The sequence below is a fragment of the Anopheles darlingi genome, chromosome 2, assembly GCF_943734745.1.
Source record: "Anopheles darlingi chromosome 2, idAnoDarlMG_H_01, whole genome shotgun sequence".
Taxonomy (NCBI): Eukaryota; Metazoa; Arthropoda; class Insecta; order Diptera; family Culicidae; genus Anopheles; species Anopheles darlingi.
The window spans coordinates 64,638,557-64,650,700 of NC_064874.1; the positions used below are offsets into that span (position 1 = coordinate 64,638,557).

At 46.3% G+C, this 12,144-nt stretch overlaps 1 protein-coding gene across 1 annotated transcript in view; it reads right to left on the bottom strand.

The window, feature by feature from the left end:
• Positions 1 to 12,144, bottom strand: part of LOC125959450 (angiopoietin-related protein 1-like) — a 35,147-nt gene that overhangs the window by 5,087 nt on the left and 17,916 nt on the right. The gene's annotated exons all lie outside the window — the stretch shown is intronic.

Here is a 12,144-nt window from a genome sequence, read left to right on the forward strand (position 1 = left end):
ACCAAGGGTCTGGTGGTCTAGTTTCTCGTTAGCTGGTTTGTGTGTGTCTGGGCGGTAATTTGCAGCACCAACCGTTTGTCAACAAAAGAGCTGACATTTCGCTGAACGATTAAACCGTTTAAAATCAAGCTTCCATTTGCCATTTCGGACCGTTAGGAGTATTTTTTGGATGGCGATAAATATCAGCAGCTTACCTCAATTCAATGGCCGGGATGCATGTTTCTCGTGACGTAAACAGTTGCTGGATTCTTTGCCATAATGCATTCCGCTGTTATCACATTCGAAGATCATTACTGAGCATGTCGGCAGAAGACGATCAATTGAATGCTTTGAAAATCAATGAGCAACCAGGGAAAAGCAAACGGATCAAATCGTCAAGCGGTTCCAGATCGGGAAGCTCTCTCCAAAGGCTGACAGATTGGTCTTTGGGCCACAGCATCATTTACCCATTGGAATGTGAATAATGCCCACAGCTTCCGTTAAAGCGGAATCGTTGATCGACTTCGGTAAGTCAACTCATTCCGTTTCGTTCATCCTCTCTTAATGCTGCTAAAACCTTCCTCCATGTGGTGCACCATAGCACCAGCAACCACCACCATCGATAAACGGTTCCCTGAATGTGCCTTTTGTGAGTCTGTGTGTGTGTATTTGTAAGGATAACGTTACGGTCCCGTGGGATGTATCTCGGTGTAGCAGTAGCTAGAGCCCGAGTCAGAACCACTGCACGTGCCACGTGAACTTGTCGTGGTCATCGTCATCATCATCATCGTCGGAAGCAGAGCATGTCCAGCATGAGCATCGAGAGTGTCCTTTTTTCTGCTCGATTTAATTGCATGTCTACCCGGCTCCTGGCTACCGTTTAACTCTTTCCGTTTCCGTGTTTCCGGTCGATTACGAGTGCAGCAAATGGTGCCGGCAAAGGGTGGCGGTGCAACGGCAACGGCAATGTTGGTCAATCGGATCGAGCGACTCGGGGATTACCTAGATTTATGGGTGTGTGTGTGTGAGAGGGGAGAGGAAGTGAGAGAGGTTTTTGTTGTTGATGTGGGCATTAGGGACAAGTGTGGTGCAAATCCTGTTTGCCTTTTTGGTGAAGCATTAAGCACTCTTCTTGGTTTTTACTTTAACTCCTTTAACTCCTTCCACCTTTCTTAGTGCCTCTTGCTCTATATTATTCTCCAGGCAAACCAATAACCAATTAAAGCATTCTGTAAAGGTATTAGTGAGAAACTCAAAAGCGATTCGATACGTTCGATCACTTTATTCGATTGCGAATGAGTTTGTGAGTTTGTTGCGCATTCAACTTTGCCTTCGGGGCATGTTTGCTGCCTGTGAATCAGTGCCAGTTTCCTCTGCAAACGAACCAGCACTAGCATATGTAAAGTGTTTGTGTGTGTGTGTGTGTTCGTGTGTGCAAAGAGCCTTCGATTCGTTATTTCATGGCTGGATGTAATTTATTGTCGACGACCGTCCTCCGGTATCTTCGGAGCAAGGTACCCCGGAGCGATCGAAAGTTTCTCCATTCCGTTCGTTTCATCCACCTCTTCTCTTCGCACTCCGTATGGCTCCGTGTCCCTTGTTGCTCGGTAGGGGAATTGTTGCATCAGGAGTACCCTCGAGACGCGCGGGGCGAGTATACACAGAGGTTTCGCTTCACGGGCGCTTCCCTAACCGAAGCCGAGTGCTTTGCCGGCTTTTTCACCAAAAACCGATTTATGGCTGGAATTGGATTTATTGTGAGCTACACAAGCTCATGCTCACGGGTTCGGCATTCCAGCGCAGGCGAGTGCTCCGAGCTCGAGCAGAAGTCGGTGGAGTTCAATCGATGGGAGTGAGTTTGTGTAAAGCCAAGCTCAAGTATTCCAATAAAAGCGACAAACCATAGCGACATGCCGCGTGGAGAAAATTTATGCTTAACCGAGCCAAAACCAACCGACCTGGTTACCGAAGATCAATCGCCCGGCAGGAATGGCGTGGGGTGTGTGTGTGTATGGGTAAGCTACATCGTCTGTTCATCGTTTGTCGTTGTTCGAACGGAGCTGGAACCGAGTCGTTGGTCGAATGATGGTGAATTCAAAGAACAATCCTTCATTATGATAATGGAAGATACAGGTTTCGTTGGTTTTGTGGAAATGGATTTCCAATTACAGAAGAGTTTTAGCATCGAATTTGTTGAATCACTTGAGCTCGAGTTTGCGATTCATTCCGGCAGTGGCAGTGAAGTGGTTATCGAGCTGGTACGTTGCTGTTCAAAAATTCGTTCGCCCCTCGAATAAGATTATGTAAACACATATTTTACCCTCATCTCTACCGCTCTAGCTTGGAAGCTGTAGGCAGGAACTTGGGTGTTTCCATCCGAGCGTAACGGTTGCCACCGTTGAGCATACTTCGTGGAACGCATTACAATGCGTTCTGCGAAATGGCTTCCAACATAAACATCATCAAATGACACATTGCTGAATACGTTGCAGGAATATTGTATGAGTTGAAGGGAAGGAAGGGAGGGGGGGGAGAGGAGGGACACTGAAACAATCACCTTTAAGCCAAGCTCATACTCAACACAACACGAGGATTATCGTACGCGAGGAATTGTCTCTAAAAAACGAACGAAAATTGTCTCGCAAACCGACGACATCCAGCAAAGCAGCGGTCCGTAGCATGGATTCAATGTTATCCGCCGTTGCCATGGCCATTCCAATCGAATTTCGAAGCCATCTCGCACGTATACAGATTTGAATTCATATAAGCGACGGCGTCCTGGTGTTCGCACAGCACCTGTACGGACTTCGCTTATAGGAATGCGCTACGAAGAGGTTAACAAATTTATGATTTTGTTAGTTTTGCGAGGAAGGAGAGAGAGCGAGAGAGAGCGAGAAAGAGAGAGAGAGAGAGAGAGAGAGAGAGAGAGAGAAAGCGAGAGATAGGGCGCGAGAAAGTTTATTTGACATCACAAACAACGTACCTTGGACCGTGTTTTCCCTCCGTGTGCACTGTCCGATACCGTGGAAGGTATGCTCTTGGCATCCTTTGGCGTCGCCAACGTCGTGATGGTGGTGGTGCGCATGAGGTGAAGTGAAATGATTTAATTCAATTGATTGGAAAACCGTGCCCGCAGTTCCAGTGAGGCTATGGCTCGCTCGTTCAGTCGCTCGCGGATACTCACACGTGAATGGAACGCTTGCAATGGTGCCCCCTCCCCCCCAGGAGGACTCGGCAAACGGATTCGGATTCGGATATTCCAGGTTCGGTCATTGGGCGGTTCGGTACCGCGAATAATGTCAAACTGTCGAGCGAGGTAAAGCAGGGAAAATATGTTTGCCACGCTATTTATGGTTGGTAAATTGGTTTTGCGAATCTCTATCCCTCTCTCGCTCTCTCATTCTGTTTTTCTGTTTTTCTGTTTATCCTCGATCTGTCCTTTTCTCGTAGCATCCCTTTTTGTGGTCCATTTCAGGTATGGTATAAATGTATTGCTTTTAATTTCATTCATTTTACTTGCCTGTTTCTTTGCAATCGTTGCAATAGTTGTAGTGATAACAGTTCGGAATATTCAACAACGTCACTCGAAATACCAAAACCGACGTTTAACGGTGGGTTCGAAAAGAGCAAACCATACAACGCGCAGATAGCAGCGTAGGAAATGGAAAATGGTAAAATAAAACGGAAACATCATGCGAATCATCATCATCGCCCTGATCGAAAACAGCCATCATCATATTGCTCACCAGAATGTTGATCTTTTTTCAATGGCTTTTAATTTTTTTCTCTTTTCGTATGTGCTCCCGGGATCGATCGCGGGAAAAACAAATTCGCCGACTCATGTTTGTGCAATTTTGTGATGATGTTTTTCATGGCGTTCGCATCCCGTTCGGTTTCCGCGGAAGCGTAGCATCCGAGAATGACCATCCTGGAATACTCTGGGTTCGGCGTTGGTTCCTAGAAATCGGGAAAAAACGGGAAGAAGGAAACAAAATATTGGAGCCATTTATCAGCGGCTATCGTATCTGCGCGGCAGAGATCAACCTCATTTCGTTGGGCAGGTGGCTGGAAGAGGGAAGAGGGAAGGGGAATCGTGGTTCGACGAGGGATCGATTTTTAGTAAAATCACCAGAATCACAGCGGAACGAGCGCGTAGTGGAGCGGGATCTCCCTTCCGGGGAAGCGAAAACCAATTCCGATGACGGTGTCGATGTTGGCAATAATTTGACTAGAGCTGCTGTCCATGGAATCCTTTCTGGCTTCGACTTTCTCGTTTACCATTGCAAATGGGTCGCTCGATCGAACCGTTTGATTGAGTGAGTGAGTGAGTGAGGTGGGATCGTTGTGACCGCATTGATTGGATTTTGATTATTCTTTTTTTCGGTGTACGGTTGCCGTTGTTTGGTTCGCAGAATTCTCTATGACGTGCATAGAAAAGAGGAGCTTCACCCTATCGCCGGTCTCATTTCTGGCAGCGATTTGTACGTCATAAAAGATCTTTTTCTCGGTATACCATGCGCCTCCATTGCCGGCGTACCATGCGCCTCCACCATCCAAAAACGTACCATGCGCCTCCATCGGCACAAGATAAGCAGCTCGTAGAAGGTAGAACCCGCCGGCCAAAATGGTACAACATAATCGGAAGGCCCTTCAACTCATCTGCTACTGACGGTGAAGCGTTCGCACGAACGGTTCGTGATGGTGGCTAAAAGTCAGTAACCATCATTCGTCTTAACGACGGGTGATGTTACTGTTGCCGGCATGTTCACCGACGGACCCAACCGACCGACCGACCGACCGGGAAGATAAAAGTTTTAAGGCTTTTGCGTTTCCACTGCGACTTTTTGTGGCCTTCGGTTTGGCCCCAGGGTTCGGTGCCGGTGACACGTCAAACAAGTGGCCGTAAAATAAGTGAGCTCAAAAGTTTATCGCCCTCCGGTACTCGGGGCGGCTGGATGGATTCACCTGTCAACTAAATGTTCTGTTTTGTTGTGGGCAGCGTACCGGTTGAATGGAATGGAGTCCGTGCGCTTCGGTTGGTTTTAAATGAGTGATTTTTGTTTCACCAACATCGGCTGATGGACGTTGACGCTTCGTTGATTGCGTATCTTTGCCATGTCAAGATTGATGACCTCCATTTGAGTTGAGGTGTTTTTTTATTCCCTTAAAATAAATGAACAATGGAACGACGTCACCACTCCACCGTGTGCTGTTGATGCTCTTCAACTCTTCCCATTTAAATATCATCGTTTATGTTTTAATGAATATTGAAACCACTACTGCATTTACGGAAATTACGGGATACATGCGTTGTGTGCGAGTGAAGCCACTGATACCACCGGGATCAGACCATGCAGCATGCTCGCTTTCGATCGGGATTATCGTTCGTTACCCATCAATACGGATACACTCTGGCGGTGACAGTCGACCCTTCATCCTGCTCCACATAAGAGGGCAATGTACGGGCTGCGAAACGGGGGTTCGGGGAAAACGATGATCCACGCCACGAAATAAATCAATTCATTTGGGACGCCATGACGACGAGACCGCAAGTGGTTGCGAAATGAATTCCAATTCGTATTCCAATTCAGCGGCAATCATGATGCTTATTTATTATAGATGAATCGAGGAGGAAACAAAGAAAAAACAAATACCACCAAAAACCGAACACATGGACGTGAGTGATCGACATCGTCATCGCACTCGTGGATCGGTCATCGGACAGGCGGCTTGATGCTCAAAACACGATGGTTGGGATGATGAAGTGCCAAAGTAATCGCTGGGGACTAATAAAGAGTTGAACGACCAATCCCTTTTCCCGCGCTTTTCCCCGCTTACGGCTGATTGGAAAAGATGATTGATGATTGGTTTTACGTAATAAGTGCATCGTTTGATGCGGTCACGACCAAAATGAGGCCCTCGGTTGCATTCGATGCGGTGTGCGCCCATCATCATGCGTACGTGCGAGTGTGCGTGTGTGCGATAATATGCATCATGTTATCAGGATCATGTTTCGCATATGTTAATACCCGAGCGCAGGGCACACGGTAGAACGTTGTAATTAGCAATGTTCCACGAAAGTGCTACTGATTGGCGGTTGCAAGTGCGTCGACAGTGAACTGGCCACTTGGGGACCATTGGGGTTTTAAACACGTCAAGGTGGAAAAGGGGGAACAAAAAAGAAACGAGTGTTTCCGTGATCCGTGGTTTAATTAGCGAACTATGCACCTTGTTAAAGCATGTTGCCAGTTACAGCCGTACATAAATTACTTTTATCTTTTAGGCAAGATTTATAGTCGTTGGGGTGATTAGTTTATTTGAATAGAAGCAGGCTGCTCGCTTTACATTATTGACTTATGGGAAGCCATTTAATAGGGCAGCGTGTGTATGCAAACACACATGTGTGTGAAATGGAAATTTATCGATCGTCAATTTGTTTAACGCATTTTACGCGTGCTATCCACTATTTGCACAACTTGCTTCCACCAAGTACTTTGTGTGTTTGCGATTTTTTTTCTCCCGGAAATCCCACAACACTTTACAATACAATCGCTCCTAATTTTGCACAAACTCATTGTGATGTTTGCGCAACCCAAACAACAACCTCGGAAAGGAAACAGCGTGTTCGAGCATGCGAAAACCACCGTACACCCAGAGCGTATCATTTGTTTGTCATTAATTTATTCTTTTGCGCATTTTTTTTAAAACGTTTTTCCTGCCCTCGAATCCCCCTGGCCACTTCATTCTCCCGGGTCGGTCAAGCTGGTTGTTTCGTGCATCCGATATTTGCTCAGCTGGTATAATCATGTAGGGTCGTTACGGTTTATGATTCCCAAAGGCAGGGAAGGGTGGAGCCATCATGCGATGTGAAATGTGGTTTGGTTCGATCGACTGACCGACCGGTGGTGCGTGCGTGTAATCTCACGTAGAACGTAGGTTGGAATCGTATCGTATTGGTTGGATCTTGTGGTGCAAATGAAGCGTACTGAGCAACGGTGGCCATTCGATTCCGATATTATGTTATGGTTTGTGCAACGTTACGACACTGTGCGTGAAAGTTAAATTGTGAAAAGCAATTGTAGTAGCCATTTAGGTCTGCTCCACTCTCTTTTGTCTACTGATGATTATACTCACCATAACGGTGCATAAAATGGGTAACGCTTTGTTTAATCAATTTTAATTTTCCGTATAAATGGCATCCTTTTCCCATTTGCCCATTTTGTAACGGATTTGATTGAGTGACAATGCTTTGCACTTCAGCCAACAAACGGACAGCATAATATCCCTCAGGATCCGGCATCCAGCTCGGTGCCAAGTGGTGGGCTATGCATCGCGGTAATCAGCTACATTCCTCTTCGCCGACATGCATATCCCATTTCCACTGTGCATAACTGTCCGCCCGGTTGCAGTGAGCGTACACAAACACACATCATTCTTTCATCATGTTGGAGGCTAAATGGCCAAACACCAAATGCTACTTCCAAACCATTTCTCTGGCGGGTCCTCTGGTATGCTCCAAACCCCGCTCCGTTACGGTCGGAAATGGCATAATGCTTCAGTTCTCACGGTCACTTGCCGGCTCGCAGCGAGTGATACTGTTGACACTCGCTACGGAATCGGTTCTCCTTCTTCCTTTCCTTTTTCTGGCACAACAAGCCAACCAGCCAGTCAGCGCCACTCGTAAAACGCTCATAAAAGTTTATCGCTTTTTAAATATTCTCGGTTCCAGCGACAACACCCGACCAGGACGACGTTCGTTCGCCGTTCTCGACGATGAAAAGACGTAGTAGGGCAAGGAAGAGAGAGAGAGAGAGAGAGTGAGGAGGAGAGGGGTTGATGGTAGCGGGTGATATGTTTTGCGCACGTGGAATTTTATTTAAATCACCTTTCCTCAACCCCCTTTTCGGTACCATTTCGCTGGCAAAGGCAAAGAGGGCGTTTGTGTTGTTGGTTTGACTTCTCGGTACGTGTGCCAATCATACACTCGTGCACACACTCACACACATAACAGGCTACGAGAAGCCGTCAAAAAACATTCCGGAACGCGCGTAAAGCACCCGAATCGGTCCGGTGAAAGGGCAAAAAACCGAAAAACCAATATTAACATTCACAGCTCGCACAGCAACCGGTACCGGTACACGGGAGGTACACATATTGGCCACGGTACGAAATGAGCGATTTTCTACGTCGCCATCACCGCCACGCCATTTGTGGCCACCCTGTGCAATAATAAGGCCCCGGGGGTCGTTAAAATGTCTCGCAAAGAATCGCACGAAGGTTGATTTGAAATTGGTGCTAAACACGAACGCCATTTAACCCACATATGTTTACCGTTTTGTGTTTTTTAACCTTGAGCAACGCGAGACAGTGACAAGGAAGCGAAAAGCATTCGGAAATCGGCCCAAAACCGGGCCAAAAAAACCGGATTATACATTGAAATCATTTCTAGCTCGCAATGGCAGCACCCGCTGTACACCCAAGCTTGGCGAACTAAATCAATCACGTCCGGTACGGAAACTGACCCGTTTGTCAATAAGACAGCTAGACAATGGGCGCTGTCCACTTCAATTTGCTTTTATTCGCCCGAACTGCCCAGCCCAGTACCATGTTCCTAATCCTTTTTTTTCAATTTGCATATCCATTTCCAATATCTCGCCGACGGCTTAGGCCAGTGCCAAGTGTGCCAACGAAGAGGGTCGGGTGGGGTTGCGGAGTGAAGGAATAAAAATAAAATAAAAATGACCCAGCGCTTCGGTGCCGTTGAGTTGGATGGATGCTATGGTCCAAGGGGGAGGGGGGTTGGTATCGGACAGGACATCAGCCTGTTAACCCCTGTCGATTCGTTGTCTACGAGTGCTGGGACCATGCGAAGCCTGCCAGCCAGGGAATCAATTCCATTCGTCTCGTTCGCCATGCCAGGGGAATGGGCTACAATCGATGCCTATGCGTGCGTGGCACATTCTGAATCTCTTTCCGGTTTTTTTTCCACACCATTCCAGGATCCGGGAGTCTTTTTTGTTTGTCCGAACGGATGGACGGCTCGATGATTTATCGTGTGATGTGTGTGTGTGTCTGTGCATGGGTACGGTTAGAATCGAATGAGAGTGTGAAGTGAACCATAAAATTCAGCCTGATGGCGGTTGGAGGTTGCCTTCACGTGTTAGTGGTTTATCTTCTTTTTAACACATTCTTGCCAGTTTGTTGTCGATATCATACAAATCCATCTTTGTGATCACAAGTGGTGAAATGCTTTGGAAAGATGTTTATCTTTTGCTTTATAGTTGCTTTAGGGATATATACTTTCTCCAATATTGGGGGAATTATTTTAACTTTTCATCTCTAGTGACATTGGCTAGTTGGTCTAATAATTTTCGGCTTAAATTTGTTTTGTTACTACTTAATTTATTGCTTAAAATTGCGATAAATTCACCAATGTATACTTTAAGCTACTATGTACAACTTAATCTACCATTTACACGTGCGTATTAGCATAGAAAGCTGCTTCGATGCCTGTAATTTTTTTTACAAACGATTACCTGATCTGAACAATTGTAAAAGTCTCTCGTTAAATATGAGTTTTCTTGCGAAAATGCGAGATTCTTATATGATAAACTGTTGTTCATCCATACACTTTATAGTTTTATCCCCTACAATAATTTGTTTTTGCTTGGATTTCGAAGTGATAAAAGATTTATACGTTTAGGATAAGAGGCAAGCTAGGATTACTTCAGATAATGAAAAAAAGGAAGCGCCTTCTGGGCCCTCAACAAATTTGTACAATAATAAAGAGATCAAAAGTTAAAAGTTTGATAGTAGTTGCGATGCTACGATTGTGACTTATTGACAGGATGCGCCCTGTGGATGATTTTTAAATCGTATTATCTTTGTTGATACTATTCCACTTCGATTGTTCTAACATTTGACATAACTTTCTGTAGATGATTATGAGTCGAAAGTTTTTTACGAAAACAATAAAAGCGTTATTGACGACGGATATAATCACATGTGGAAATAGAAACTGTGGGTTACGCTCAAGATGCGATCATAAAAGGATTTTTCTAAGACAAGTGCATTGTTTAATTCTTTGAGTATAAGAATATCTTTTGGTGAAGGCGTCATGGATATAAATACTCCATGTATTCGCATGCTCAACTAAGGCACCCTTTGGCACCGCCATAGTGCTTTGATTATCTCCGATGATATTCTGCTCTTAACAGTAGCCTTATATTTCTGTATTATCTAACTATAGAAAAACCCGTATAGAAATTCTGCGAAGAGGTCGAAGGTGTAAATGTTATTCTAGCGTAAATGTTAATGCTGTATACCATCCACGAAATCATGAATCTTTCCTAGAGATAACCACCCAACGGTACCCTAAATTACTTCTGCTGAAGCTACGCTAACTACAAAGAGACGTAATGAAAGCTGCAGAACCTAGAAATGCTTCAAAAGCGACCGATGGATTGACCACTCCAGACTACCTCCATTGGACTATTGGGCCCAATTCCGTCCAAATGAAGTGATGAAGTGATCGCAGTATGTAGACTAAGGGAATAGCTCAAAGCGAAGCCTATTCAGCCAGGTTGAGATGATGTCGGTTGCTTCTTCTTCGCTCCCCGTAGGAAGAGTTTGATTGCCCCAGGCAATGTGCTGCGTCACTCAATGGCAAGGGCAGAGGGAAAGCGAGCGACCTACTGCCCGTCTCTGGTGGCCACTGGAGCGAAGCATCGATTTGCCTTGGAACCAATACCAGTTAATTATCCCATCGACTAATGGCAGTTTCGATTTCGATCACAATTCTCCGTATTTTCGAATTGTTTGCCGTGGGGCGTCTCGGTTGCCGCTCGCTTCTGCCTGCAGAGCCTATTGCGAGTGATGGTGAAGCAAGGAACAGGACCTTCTGCCCTTTTCCTTGGGGAAATAGACCATAGCATGTGCGGTGGCGATACGCCACGCGAACGGCCCTTCGATAGCTGGACGATAATGATATGAGCATTTCATTCGAGAGAGCGGCCAGCGTTGGGGCTGTTGGGGCTCTTTGTTGCTTGATTGATACGTTGAATAGCTCGCTAGCAGGTGAAATTGGACGATTGATCTCGCCCCCCCCCTCTCTCTCTCTCTCTCTCTCTCTCTCTCTCTCTCTCTCTCTCTCATTTTCGCTCTTGGAACTCGCTGTCGAGTTCCTAACTTTTGATTAGTTCGCACAACAATCAAGCATATCACCAGCCCGGAAGGAAGAGGAGGGGTGACTGGAAGCGATTGGCTTGTTCTCTCTCGTGCAGATCTCGTGGGAAATTGGAAGGCAAATGGAAAATTGTGTTTTTCCTCATCCAACAAAATGGCCGTACAATTGTTGGCCATTTCGGCCGCTCGGCGATTGCTTCACAATCTATCGAACCGGCATCCAATTTATCTAATCATTGGCCTCGCAGGGCGCCGGCCGGAAGCACGTTTGGAAAATGTATTTTTCTGACCCCCAACTTGCACTCTGTTTTACTGCAGTTCTATTTATATCTAAACTGCTGCCATCAGTCCGGTCCGGGTATGAGAAGGATGTTTGAACAAATAGAAACCCCGAGCGGAAAAAAGCCAAGTGGTACGAAGAACGAATCACGGGAACTTATCCTTCCTTCCCGGTGCTCCCGGTGCTCCCGGTGCTGTGCCAGCATGTAGCCTGTAGCCAGCAACCAGTAAGCCCCGCAGGAAATTGCTCGACGATGCACCGATGCCAGGCACCGATCTATCCAACCATGCATCCATCCATCCGGTTGCAGTGTCTGGTTGGCAGGACGATTGAGTAGCTCGAACCGGTGGCAGAATGAAATTGAATTTGATGAGCTGATTGACCGGATGATGTGAAATGGATGTTGGCCGGGCCTGGCCTGGCTTGGCCTGGCCTGCACAGCCAATCGATCTGCGAAGTGCACGGGAAAACCACAATCCGGTCCTGGGCGCGTGTCCCACGAGGAACGCAGAATTAGAAATACTACTACCGAGCACTCCGACATGCTGGCTCGTTGGTTGGCCGCGGTGTTAAGGGACCACTTTCCAGAGAATTGAAATGGAATTGGAAATAATTTATGAAGAAAGAGCGAGAGAGCACGCCACACCAGAGAGAGAGAGAGAGAGAGAGAGAGAGAGAGAGAGGGAGAGAGAGAGAGAGAG